The sequence below is a fragment of the Halictus rubicundus genome, chromosome 1, assembly GCF_050948215.1.
Source record: "Halictus rubicundus isolate RS-2024b chromosome 1, iyHalRubi1_principal, whole genome shotgun sequence".
In the NCBI taxonomy this organism is placed as follows: Eukaryota; Metazoa; Arthropoda; class Insecta; order Hymenoptera; family Halictidae; genus Halictus; species Halictus rubicundus.
Window position 1 is genome coordinate 6,434,675 of NC_135149.1, and position 14,036 is coordinate 6,448,710.

The 14,036-nt window shown below is 37.9% G+C and overlaps 1 protein-coding gene across 4 annotated transcripts in view; it reads left to right on the forward strand.

The window, feature by feature from the left end:
* Positions 1-14,036, forward strand: part of Pgant9 (polypeptide N-acetylgalactosaminyltransferase 9) — a 537,713-nt gene that overhangs the window by 92,336 nt on the left and 431,341 nt on the right. For 3 of the 4 annotated variants that reach the window (XM_076786738.1, XM_076786719.1, XM_076786747.1), the window contains exon 1: positions 12,799-13,122. The exons of the other annotated variant lie outside the window; for it this stretch is intronic. The gene's annotated coding sequence lies outside the window, so the exon portion shown is untranslated. Of the gene's footprint in view, positions 1-12,798; positions 13,123-14,036 lie in introns of those variants that run through there. 4 annotated transcript variants of the gene reach the window in all.

Below are 14,036 nucleotides of genomic sequence, written 5' to 3' on the forward strand. Positions count from 1 at the left end.
GCTGAAGAGGCTTTTGAAAATCTAAAAACTGCATTGAGTAACGCAACTCTTTTAGCGCATCCTGTAAACGGTTCAAGCCTTTCTCTCATGGTCGACGCCTCTGATTACGCGTTGGGCGCAACGTTACAGCAACGTGAAGGAGATTTGTGGAGACCTTTGGCCTTCTTTACAAAATCCTTGACGAGTGCACAACAAAAATACAGCGCATATGACCGCGAATTGCTTGCGATCTATTCCGCAATTAAAAGATTCCGCCACGCGTTAGAAGGCCGTTCATTTACAGTATTTACCGACCACAAACCCATCATTTTCGCATTTAAACAGAAGCTAGACAAATGTACTCCTCGTCAGTTTCGTTATTTAGATTTCATAGCACAATTCACAACAGATATCAAACATGTTAAAGGGGTAGAAAACGAAGTCGCAGACGCATTGTCGCGAATAGAATCAATTACCGAAGCAGTAGATTATCAAGAATTAGCAAAGTCACAGGAAACCGACGAGGAATTAAAAGAATTCTTAAAATCCGTAGGCAGCGCGTTGCAATTGAAACGCCTCAGTCTGACATCTGAGACTTTGGTTTATTGCGACGTCGCGACAGGTAGGATTAGACCTTTTATTACTAAACCATACCGACGCCAAATCTTTGACTCTATCCACGGGTTAGCCCATCCCGGCATTAAGACCACAGTCAAGTTAATAAAAGAGCGTTTTGTATGGCCAGCAATGGACAAAGACTGTCGCGAGTGGGCTCGCGGCTGTATTAAATGTCAACGTGCGAAAGTGACTAGGCACGTGACTAGTCCCATAGGAAATTTTGCGTTACCTGCGGAAAGGTTCGAACACGTGCATATCGACCTGATAGGACCCTTACCAGTTTCGCGAAATTATAGGTATTGTTTGACCTGTATAGACCGTTTTACGCGTTGGCCTGAGGTTTTTCCTTTAGAAAACATAGAGGCCGAAACGGTCGCGCGAGAATTTATGATGGGTTGGGTAGCAAGGTTCGGTACGCCAGCTCGAATTACTACCGATCAAGGTCGACAATTCGAAAGCAACCTTTTTAAACAATTAAACGACCTATTAGGAACCAAACATCTTAGAACCACGGCCTATCATCCTGCGGCGAACGGTTTAGTCGAACGAATGCATCGACAATTGAAAGCTGCAATAAAGTGTCACGGTGATGAACGTTGGACAGACGTATTACCAATAGTTTTATTAGGGTTGCGAGCAGCGTTTCGACCGGATTTAGACGCATCGGTAGCAGAGTTAGTTTATGGCGGAAACCTTCGTTTACCTGCGGAATTTTTTGTTAAAACTCCAGAAAACCACAGCGAACCAATAAGATTAATTAGAGATCTTAAAAAGCATTTCGAAAATTTACAACCAGCAGCAGGGTCACGTCATGGAAATAGAAAAATATTTGTATTCAAAGATTTGAAAACAGCATCACACGTGTTCTTGCGTGTCGATGCAGCAAAAAATGCATTACAAAACCCATATGAAGGTCCGTTCCCAGTAGTCTCTCGTAGCGATAAGACTTATGTTATTTTTGTTAAAGGTAAAAATACAAATGTATCAATCGATAGACTTAAGCCAGCTTATATAGTAAACGATGTAGTTAAAGATAACTTAAAACCACAGCTTTTACCAGTTAGAAACGAAATTGCGGTAGAGCCGGAATCAGAGCAAGCACCGGTGCGGACGCGTTCCGGTAGGTGTGTTAGGTTTCCGGATCGTCTACAAATCGGTAGTTAGCAGTAACTTTAGTAATAAATAGATTAAGATGTAAATAGTAGGTTAAATAATATTAAGTTAGTTTAAGAATTCATTCTAAGACCACTACCGACGCATGTAAATAAGATAACGTTTACACTGGTAAGGGGGTGAATGTAGGGACTAGAGAAAGTTGGAAAACTGCTGAACACACGATTTATGGTATACGTGACTAGACAATGCTATTTTTGAGAGAACTGTTTAGTTTCAGACCCTAGCATGATTTTAGTTCGAGTTAGTCACAGTCTCAATAGCTGCACACGGGTACCATAAATCGTGGAGTGCCGAAGGACCTTCGACAAGAGGGCAGCGGTCGTCCGCGACCGGAAGAGCCCCACGTGCGAAAGGTCTGGAGGACACCAGCACTATTTGGAAGAGATTTCTCCCTGCCACAAAGGGCAGAGAAAAGTATAAGTAGACAGGGCGATGGAAACCTAGGCAGTGAGTCCTCAGCTACCAGTCTAGACGTCACTCTGTCAGTTGTCCATTCTAAAATAAATCCTCTACAACAAATATCCGTGTACATTGAACCAGACTCAAGACTCCTCAGAAAAATAGAACTTTTTGTTTGGCTTCTACTGTTAGTGATGCAGACAATTTTTATTTTGCATAAAGATCCGCAGTCTATATACAGAGTGTCTCACCTAACTCGACTTTCTAAAATATCTCGCTTGTTTTTTGATAGCAGATAATTTCAGAGGAAAAGATTTGTTGGTCCAGAGGGGAAAATATTATGATAGGCAAAAAAATTTGTTCAAGGTTATATTTTTGAGATTTCAAGGTCATAGAAGTTTTTCTTTAATGGAATGATATATTTTTATTATCGTTATATGATAGCAGAGGTCAAGACGAATCCAACGACCTGCAATATTATGACCTTCACGTGACCTTGACTTTGTTATCATCAACGATCCCACACCATACATTTACATTCCATGGACGCTGGTATACAACTTGTCGAAGTCATTTCGGGTTTTCAGTGTACTAATAATGCATATTATGTGTATTCAGTTGTCCATCGTTAGAAAAATTCGCATCGTCAGTAAAGAGAACGTCATAAAAAATGTTCATTTCATTGTAATTGCTGCAATGCCCATGTACAAAAAGCAATACGATTATAAAAGTCGTTGCTATGAAGCTTCTGATGTAAGCAAATATAGGATGGATGAAATTTATGACGTTGCAATATTCGGGACACACTTGCTTTGGAAATGCCTAAAGAACGTCCAATTTTTCGACAACTTGTAGTGGGATTAATATTGACTGTATCCAATACAAAAGTTTCGGCACCTTCTCCTGTAGCAGGCTTTCATCGTTTTCTTTTCAGTGATTTAATACTTCCTCTTTTACAAAACAATTGTACTATGCGGTCAAAACTTTTTTTAGAAGGATAATTTCTCTCAGGGTATATTTCTGTGTACAGTTGCGATGCTTGTACTGAGTTATTATTCGCCGCACCATAAACTAAAATCATTTCTATCTTTTCTGCATCACTGTACACCATCGTTTCAGAGAAATAACGTTATCTTTCACAATCGAATAAATCCCGATGATTTTCTTAAACGTACTGATTAGAGTCACCGAAAGGAGAAGAATTTGTATAAGTGTTTACAATTTATTGTAAGCGTGTTTACAGTTATTGGTCAAAGTTCAAGAACATTTCTTGAAACCCTAGGGGGATCATATCATCGCTATTTCACTATTTACATCAAGAGCCCTACTGTTATGAATTTTTCATACTCAAGGTCACGTAAAGGCCATAACATTACAGGTCGTTGGATTTGTCTTGAATTCGGCTATCATATAGCGATAATAAAAATATATCATTCGAAATCATTTATAATCAAATATATCATTTGAAATTTTCTTCTATCATAAAAAACAAGCGAGATATTTTAGAGGGTCGAGTTAGGTGAGACACCCTGTATATGTATTAAACGTTTAAAACTATGTTGGTAAATTTTTTCAGAATTTTAGAGAAGTATGATACTTCGTGGTCTGTGCATTATGAATTAGAAGTCATTCTGTTATATACAAACGAATTTGTCTTGACACGTGCTTTCGTATTATATAAAAATATATATAGTATTCTATTTCAAAAATTGAAAGTCATCTTCATTTATCGAGAAACAAGACAAAATGTATGTACATTGTCCTATCGGTTATAAACAACTGTTAAACATTTTTCTCTTTTATTTTTTTAATCACAATAGTTTTATAAAAAAAAAAAAACGATTGACTAGTAATGACGCGAATACCCTGTATATTTTGATGTATTTCAGTAAATTTTTACGAAATTTTTAGGAACATTCTGATGTAACAGATCGTAGTCTGAGGAAACAGTACATCATTTGAGGGTTAACATAATCTTGTCAATTTATGCAGGCAGCTCTAATAGCTTGAACAATCTGAAGGTATCATGACGCATACATAATATCTCCCAACACTCGACGTCGTCCTATACATTTTCCGACGATGAAACAATCCCGTCGTTTATCGAGCAGAAAACAAGTGATGGCTCTTGGATAACGATTTATACGAGCATCGGGCAGTTCCCAAAGTCCCAAAATGCCGAAGAAACGTCGGTCGTTGCCACGTCCATTTCCGTGCGCTTTATTCCCCATACGTTCCAAAAGAAAACGGTCCCGCAAGAAAGAAAACCAGAAACGTATCGGGTTGCCCGCATTATTTTTACAACGAGACAGAGGAGGGAAAGAACGATCCGGGGCTGCACCGTGCAACGTTTTATTTCGTATCGGTTCAATTTTCCTCCCGCGATTCCGATAACTTACGACTCCTCGCTGGCTTGTCGGCTGATGAATTCCGTCCGACGAATTCCCCGTAGGTGGACCGGTATTTATGGTATCCGCAATTCGAAAACCGTATGGAAGGAAGCAATTTGTTCGACCGCCGATACAATACTACGACGGGTCTCGCGGTAATGAAACAGGCTCGCAATTGTTCCGTACGTGCGGCATATTACTCGCATAGCTGTGTGTTCCCCTCCCGATTGTCGGGAGTTTTCCCAACGCACCCCTTTGCATCTCGTATACTCCGGACAGGTCGAAACTTAACGTTTGAACCGAAAAGAGGCCTGACGTAGTTACAATAACGCTTAATAACAGTTCGAATTCTAGTATTGTCTGTTGTTAACACGTATCGTTTGTCTTTAAGCCGCGGCTGATTGTTTATAACGTGTTCGCGTGGTTGTGAGAGGAGCAGTATTTTGTTGGATATTTCGTGTGAAATAACGTCTTTCTAATTACTGTCTGAGTCCACAAGGTATGGCTGGTAATTAACCCTTTGTGGTCCAACGTGTTCCTTCTATTTGACTTCAGAACTCGCTACAGAATAATATAATTCAATTACGTTCCCACAGGTAGCTTTACTAACCTTAGGGGGGAAGGGGCATCTTCATTACAAATGTTTTCTAGATGGACGTGCGTCCGAGATTTCAAGGTGACCTCTCCTCTTTTCTCTTTTACACGGAACAGTCTGTTTTCATTTGGGTAACCGTGTAGCCTATCTCGAGACGAATTCCAAGGTCATTCAAGGACATTCAGTGCCGTTCAAAATTTAGCTCAGCTAGCCGGAAGTACGTCCACTCAGAGAAGATTTTTGACCACTATAAGATGTCTCCCCGTGAAACAGAGTGTTTTATTTGGAATATTTTTTAACAACGAGCTGTAAAGTATTTATACAGAAAGTATTTATAATATGGCTGAATAGAAAAGAACGAGAAATGACAAGGAAAATCACACATATAAGTACAACTTAACAGTTGCAAACGTAATTTCGCTAAAAGCCACTTAAATGCATCTAGTTAATCGACTCATCTATAACTGTGCATTTTGATGCTACATAGATCCACTAAAACAGATCCACTCTTATAAAATGTTCAATGCATTTTAATGGAAAAGCGTTCCATCATAAGCGCTTTCAATAGTAAACAAAATTCCAATAGCATCCTTCTAAATGTAATTTCTAGAACCAAAGTATAATCGATCGATTATCAAGTTATAGACGAAGAATAAATATTCATCGAGCGACAGTTTCCCTGGTGCTCTTCCTGAAAACCTTGAAGCAACAAACGTACGAATACATACCTAGATCCTGTTGAAAACATGATGCAGCGTTGTCTTACCGATTAGCATACGGTAAGGGACCCATATTAATTGTACTTATTTTTAAAGCATAATGTATATTAAGAAAGAAATATATAACATATACAGGGTGTTCCAAAAATGTTGTACTTCCTTGAATGGGGCGACTCCTAAGGTCAGTCGGAAACCTATATTTTTTATTATGGGATCTTATTGTACGTAAAAAGACCAGCAATTTTCGTATGATACTTTTTTTATCCACGCACTAGTTTCGGAGATAATGTCCCCCTCTTTCCCTCCCGAAATCCTTGGACACGTGTTTTACACTTTTTTAATATCTTTCTTCATTGGGAACTATGAAGTGCGAATAGAATACCTACTTTATACAATACAAAGGGTAGAGTTTGCTGTCCCGAGAATTAGTCTTTCCCCTCGTTCAGGTCAATACAGTAACTATGTGAATTACTATTAAAATTTAAACGGACCCTCATGTTCTTTTAATATATTATGTTCACATTCGTAATCAACTTCCCCTAAAATCCCGATAAACAATTTTTGAGAAGAAATAATAATTTTGTGCCACCATATTGGATCCGCCATTTTGTTTTTTCTAATTTCAAGTTCAGATTCGTGATCAGCGATCCCAAAAACAGCCTAATACCAATTTTCAACCAGAACCAATAATTTTTTAATACGTTTTGAGGTTTTGACCACAAAATTTTCTTAATTTTCTGGAGATGAATTTATTCAGATATCAGCGATTTTAAGCCTTCTCTATACCAGTAATTATTAATCATCCTCGACTGTACATTGTCCTCTATATATTCATTGTTTTATAGATAACTTTCAATCATTTACACCATGTTTGCTTTACAGAAATTTAAACCTTAAGTATTTTATGGTACTATTTTTTAAGATTGGTATTTTCCTTATACAGTAGAGGTGATCAAATTATCATGTGATAACTAAAGTTGTCCATAGTGCTGCAGAAGGTACATTTATAATTTACTAACATTAATACTCCGTAGATAAGGTGATAAGATTTCATTCATTTAAACATTCGTTTTTGGTATTATGTTATAAAATATGTGGGTCAAAATAGATTCACCCTCCGCCGTTGGAGACGGCATGGATGAGCCGTCGAAAAATGTCGTACTTACTTGAAAGGGGCGATTCCTAAGGTCATTTGAAGTAACTTTTTCCTTTGCGAAAATGTTTTCCGTAGCTTTGTTAAGGAATTATTAACGAAAAACGCAGACCAATCATAGCGTGGCTACAGCGGACGGATTCTGGCTCGTCCAATGCTAACGCCACGGTCAGCAGGACCTCTCGCCGAGTCGCAATTCGCCCACTATAACCGTGTTTTTCGTTAATAACTCCCGAATGAAGCCGCGGAGAACATTTTCGCAAAAGAAAAAGTTATTAGGTTGTTGCCATTGAAATGACTGTTTTTCACATTTGAAACTTCCCGTCTTTATAGTTTAGTTTTTCCACGACAGATCGCGTTGAAGTTGTACAATATAAAAAATACATATCTCATACATGAATTTGCGTGTATAAGTTTATTGATATTGTGCAGTGTACGTGGTTCAAAATCAAATTTCGGTCACCATGGAAAAAAAGGAAATTCGTATAATTTACTTGTACGAGTTCAAACTTGGACATACTACGTCTGAAGTAGAGAAAAACACAAATGCTGCTTTTGGTGAACAAGTGATCGGACCATAAGGCGTTGGTTTGAAAAATTTCGTTGCGCTGATACAAATCTGGAAACTGAGTCTCGTGGTCATAAGCCAGCAGCTATTAAAGTTTCAGGTTTAAAAAAAAAGATGAATGGGACTCATGTCTAACTGTTCGGGAATTCGCGGAGAGAACCAACATACACTATTCAACTGTCTCCTGACATCTGAAGGCTTTGGGAAAAGTAAAAAAGTTAGATAAATGGGTCCCACATGAACTCACTGAAAGAAACAAGATGTGCCGTCTGGAGATCAGTTCTTCATTATTTTTTCAACAGAATAATGAAGGCATACTAAACAGGATAATTACCTGTGATGAAAAATGGATTCTCTACAACAATCGACGACGTTCTGCACAGTGGCTAGACGCAGATGAAACTCTAAAACATATGCTGAAATCGAACCTTCATCTGCATAAAACATTGGTGTTGTATGGTGGTTAGCAAAGGATGTTGTACATTACTCATTTTTAATAAAAGGTGAAATCATAAATGCTGATAAATACTGTCAGGAAACTGATATAATGTACGAAAAACTGCGTGTTCAACAGCCAGCATTAGTCAATAGACGTGGTGTATTATTGCTTCACGATAATGCTCGGCCACATATTGCGAAATAAACTCTAAAAAAATTAGCAAAGTTGAAGTGTGAAGTTCTCCCTCACCCTCCTTATTCGCCTGACCTACTGATTACCATTTTTTCAAGCATGTAGATGGCTTTTTGAATGGCAAAATGTTCAAAGAAGTATGTGCTGTAAAAACTGCATTTGATGAATTTATTGCCTCACGTTTATTAGATTTCTACCAGAAAGGCGTTTGGGCAGTTGTATCACGATGGAAGAAGTGCATTGATGTCGATGGAAATTATTTGGATTAATGAAATATGAATAAAGTTTGTAAAATAAAAGTTTATGTTAAGGATTCAAAAACGGTCGTTTCATTTGCAACAAACTAATATTTCAAATGACCTCGGGAATCACCCTTTTAAAAGAAGGACAACATTTTTAGGACACCCTGTATATTAACTGATTTTAATATTCATTATGCTTTAAATATTCAATATAATTAATATAGGCACAGTAATTGTCACCCCCACAGTAATTGGGGCCCTTACCCTATACTATACTACGAATAATAGATGTCCGTGCGGTGTTTCACTTTCCTTGATTCTCTCTGAAAACCTTCGGGCCGAGGGATGAACCGGTATAACTCGTCTCGAAAATAGTCCAAAACAACAGATCTCGAACGGAATATGCAAAACCTGTTTCTCGCGGGATAAATGCAACATTCCGGATGGCCTTTACACGAAAGCCGAAGACCTCGGTCCCGTGATCGCTCGACCCGCAATCTTTCCAATAAGAGCGCAAGAATCGCCTCGCATTCTCTCCACACTTTGTGGAATTAAACCGTAAACCGTCGCGGTTCCACCTGTTGAAGGGGAGTGCCTGCAGGTAATTTATCTTAGAACGAAAGAGTCTCGAGGCAACGAACTTCGATGTTACAACGAAGTTCACCCCAATGCGACGGGACAGGAGAAATACTTATCAGCGGAGAGGAGAGTGTCACGGTGATTAGGGTGTCCCTCGGGGCGAAACCATGCGAACACGATCGATTAAATTCGCTCTAATGAATTATTAGACTGAGCACCTTCGCGTAAAATAGAGATTTTCTACCGCGACTGCGACAAATGGGGCCGGTGCATTCTTTCTTTGATAATTTTAATAATCAATGTATTTTAATTCATCAATGTTCTGAAACTGTAAACGAATTGTGATAAAATGTTTTAGTCTTTGTACCTTTCCAATTGCGGCTTCACGTTTTTGACATAAATTAATTATCTTAATCAATTATTTTAATACCGAAACGTATCCACTGCCTATTATTGTGTAGCTTCTGCTGCACGATATAATGAATGGAAGAGAATAGTTATAATTTGATACATTGAAAATTAACCATGAAAGCAGTGAATACATGTCGACTGATTTTTTAGTACACTGAATATTGTATTGGCGAAGATCATTAAATTTATGAAAACTCAAATCTAGTCAAAACTCAATAAAGTTGTACTTCAAGTACAACATAAATATTAATATTCAAAAATTATTGGAGCATATGGAAATACTCTATTTTAATTTTACTTTTCAGAAAATTGTAAATCATTTTTTACCCCTCTGATGCTAGAACTTATATCAACAATGATAACATCGTTTATTCGTAAGAAAACTGACATAAGTCAAAAAAGGAAATTTTACAGGAGCCATTTGAAAATTACCTAAAATTGCCAAATTTTTTTTATTGTATATAACCAACTTCACCACCACAATCTATATATATTTATTATTATAATTTATTTTGTAAATATATTTTGAGTTATGTCATTTTTCTTATGAATGAACGACATGTACTGTTAATTTACAGTAAAGAAATTAATAGATGAAGAATAGAGTAGAAAAATATAGGCATTGCACAGTAACATTAATAATGATAATGAAGTAAGAGTATAAGAATAATGCAAGATAAACAAGAAAAAGAAGAAATGTGTAGGGAAAAGAATTGCTAAAAATGTAGTACACTAGGATAAATTTAAAACAAATTTAAAAAACAGTAGGAAAATTGACTAAAGGCAAACAGCAATGTGTCATGAATAGTGTTATAAACTATGGAACGTTATAAACTATAAATACTGTAAACACGACGTTATGTCTGGAGAGAACACATCAAGAAATCCAACGACATGTAAAGATGGTTAGCATTGATACGTCAAACTGAAAACCGCAGCACCTGGAAAGTGAAAACTGCGGCATATGCATTGCTTTACCGCAAACAAAATAACTTTAGTGAAAGCATGCCAAATAAACGGAATAAACTGTCCTCGCCGACGCGTCATTTTTTTTTACCGTTGGAAAAAGTTTTATTTGTTCTATTCGCCATTCACTGTCTCAATATGACCAATAACCGCAGCAGTGAAGGCTAGAAATTAACACGCTCGCTGTCAACAGAGCGCATGCGTGACATTTACGATGTCGTATTTTGCGAAAAGAAAGTCAAACTGTTTTTACGCGCGTTGTCAGATAGAATCATGTTTGTACATGTGTGGCATCACTTTATTGTAGAAATCAATAAAATGAACTTTTACGAGTGCAATGAATGAAAACAAGATGCAAGCTTTAAACAATTTTTTCGTTATCGATACAATGGAATTTGCAATACAGGAAACAACATTCTGCTCAATTTTCATTTTTGTAAACTCGTTAAGGCAATTCCCAAAAAACTTTCCAATTGCCAATTTCTTTTTCATTTTAGATTTTCCGATTCTTTCCATTTAAATGTGATACAAATTATACGAGAAAATTTTTGATTCATCGGCTAGAATATTTCTTATAAAAATAAAATACAAATAACATTAATTTTGTGTACACGTTTCCTTATATTTTATTGTGTAAATTGGGACCTACCATGACTACATAAAAATACTCAGTTACAATGAATAATGTCAAATTTAAGGGTCCTGTTAGGTTTAATAACGTTGATGTTATATTTAGTAACATATTGATATTTCGAGAATTGCCAGCGAAACTAATGATGACAGCGAATGTATTACCTTGTTAATTTGGTGATTTGTCGACCGTCAGCCTAAATCACATCAAATTGGTTATCAATATATATACAATTATACCATTATAATACAAGGTCCATTAGGTAAAACATCGTGTAAGAAAATTCGTAAGAATTATAGTATATAAATAAATTAAACCAATATGTCAACATTTGCCCTCAAAGAGTAAAATACCTTAACAAACGCAGATTCCTTTATAAATCACAAAACTTGCGAAAGAAACAGCCTTACAGTATCCTAACGAATTGTCGATAAACATTTGAACTACCGGACATTTAATGTAACTAATAAATGTTGATTTATAATAATGACAAGAGCGAACTCATTCAGATTTCTTCGGACTTTTATTATAACGCATGCTTGAATAAAGAAGTGCATATGTCAACAAACTTCTCAGGACAAGACTTTCGCAATACAGTATCCTTTCGATATAAGACGACGATGCTTCTTTCGCAACAAGAAAATCTCTGTCCCCTCTTCTTCTTTTGAAGTCATCCGCTCGTCACTGCTTAGTGCCAGGACGAGAGGGTATGTCATATATGCCGATCATTTTATGGTCTTCCAACTTTATGGGACACATAAACTCTAGGCCCACTCAAAAACAATGTCAAGTCGAATAGGTACCTTCATGCGCAATACGTCGAAAGCCGCCCAGAGCCATCGTCTTATATCGAAAGAAAACTATATGTAGAAATCGTGTTATAAGAGTATCGCGTTATAGGAGGGCAATTTTTGCACCGCGTTATATTGAAACTACGCTGTAGGAGACTTACAATTCTGTAAGTTTCAATATCGACAGTACTTAAGAATTAATCTCGCAATCCACCAAAGTCTACAAAAGATCTCTGCTCCAAAACAATAAGACTCGAGCAACAATGCATAGAGAGAACAGAGACGAGAGGGGGGAGGGGATACAGCCGGATGGATACAGTAAAGTCTTGATTTAAGCCCAATCCTCGGGTCTGCGCTGTGACATAGATCGTGTAGGATTACTATTTTCTTTTACCGCGTCGACCACGCTGAACGTAGAAAAGGACAGCGCGTGTAAACACGGATCACGCGGTATGTTTACACTACTCGGCGACCGAGGCAGCTCGAGCTCCTCGGCCCCTCGCCGGGTATGTCCCCCAGTTGAGGCGAACTGACTAAAATCGTGTAGCCCCGTTCTGCTTAGATCAAGACTTTACTGTACCCACATCCGCAATACGTCGGAAGGCGTCCCAAGTGCATTGTCTTATATCGAACAGAAAACTGTTTTCGATAATTGTAACAGAGAGGGTCAGCAACAAGCCACTTCAACCGTCTAAACGCACCATAAAAAAGGAAAAAATTCCTGGAATTTTTATCCGGAAAATTTCGGTCTCATGCATTTGGTGATGTCTGGCAACGCATCGTTTACCGTTTATCGCAGCGAGCATATCTCTTGTGTAAAGGTCGCATCGGGAGTGTCGGTCCTCTCCTTCAGAGCCGGCGGCCTCTCCTACTCGGCTCACCTTCTCCTACCTGGGGGCACACAGGTGTACTGGCCGGCAGTCGGTGGCGTTCCTCGGCTGCCATACGCTTTCAGTTAACGCCTGGTCGTCGCCAGGTATGCCGGTTCCCCCGTGGGTTACCGTCATATTATTTCTCGATCGTCTACGGGTCCCCGTCGTCATTGGTCTTTGTTTCACGGTGTCGCGTGTGTTTTCGCACGGTTTCGCTACCTTCGGCTACCGCGGGTTTTCTGTGAGTGATTTTAACGCGTGGACCAGACGACACGTCAGCCGCACGGCGAGGTCCGGTCTTGGTCTTGGTCCGTTTTCAGTGCCGGAACTTGTACGACGGTATTGTGTGTGGGTGTATCGTTGTGGGTTTGTGTTCTCGAGACCCGGTCGCTTCGGTGACACGTAAGTAGCTCATCCTTGGAACTGATTTTTCTTTCGGACTGACTGATGGGAGTGGGCGAGCTGTTCACTTTGATTGTTGCTCTGTTGAGAAAATGGAGTAGGTGCATCTCAAGATCGAGAATTGCATTGAATCAGAAAGAGAATACATTGTTATTTAGCCAGAGATGAATTCAATTGGACACATACTATGGATGAATGCACTTATAAGACCATTACCATGTAAATGTTGCTAGACCAGAGATGAATTCATTTGGACACATACTATGGATGAATGCACTTATAAGACCATTACCATGTAAATGTTGCTAGACCATTTTCAAACAGAATAATCCTTGAATTTTCCAAAAATTTACATTTATTCTTTCATAAACAAATTCAAGTTTTAAATTTTCTCTCACCACTCTGCATTTGTGAGAAATTATTGAATACATTTTGTTGAATAAATAGTAATAGGTGAGCCACTTTTGGTTGTTGCCCAGCAGGAGTCTAGGGGATTATGATGATCTAACTGGTTTCTGAACTTTGTTGTTGACTTTAATGAGCTGCTCGATTCGAGAAATAGAGTAAATTCGTCTCTGATCCACATTAAATTCTATTTAGTCAGAGAACGAATTTTATTTGATTTTTAGAATATAAGTTGTGCTGATCTGAATTTATTAGTTTTAGAACTTATCCTTTTTTTTCTAATTAGTTGATCAGTTCGAGAAATAGTTTAGGTTTATTTCTGATCAAAAATTGGATTTTTTTGAGTCGGGGAATAAATTGTTCGACTTTTATAAACCACCTGCGATTACGATAGAATTAACTAACTCGTCTTGTGACTTTCTAGTTTCTCTTGATCGATTGTTCAGATAGTGTGATGGACTTGATTCATCTCTAATCAAACATGGAATGTCTTTAAACACAAGTGTATA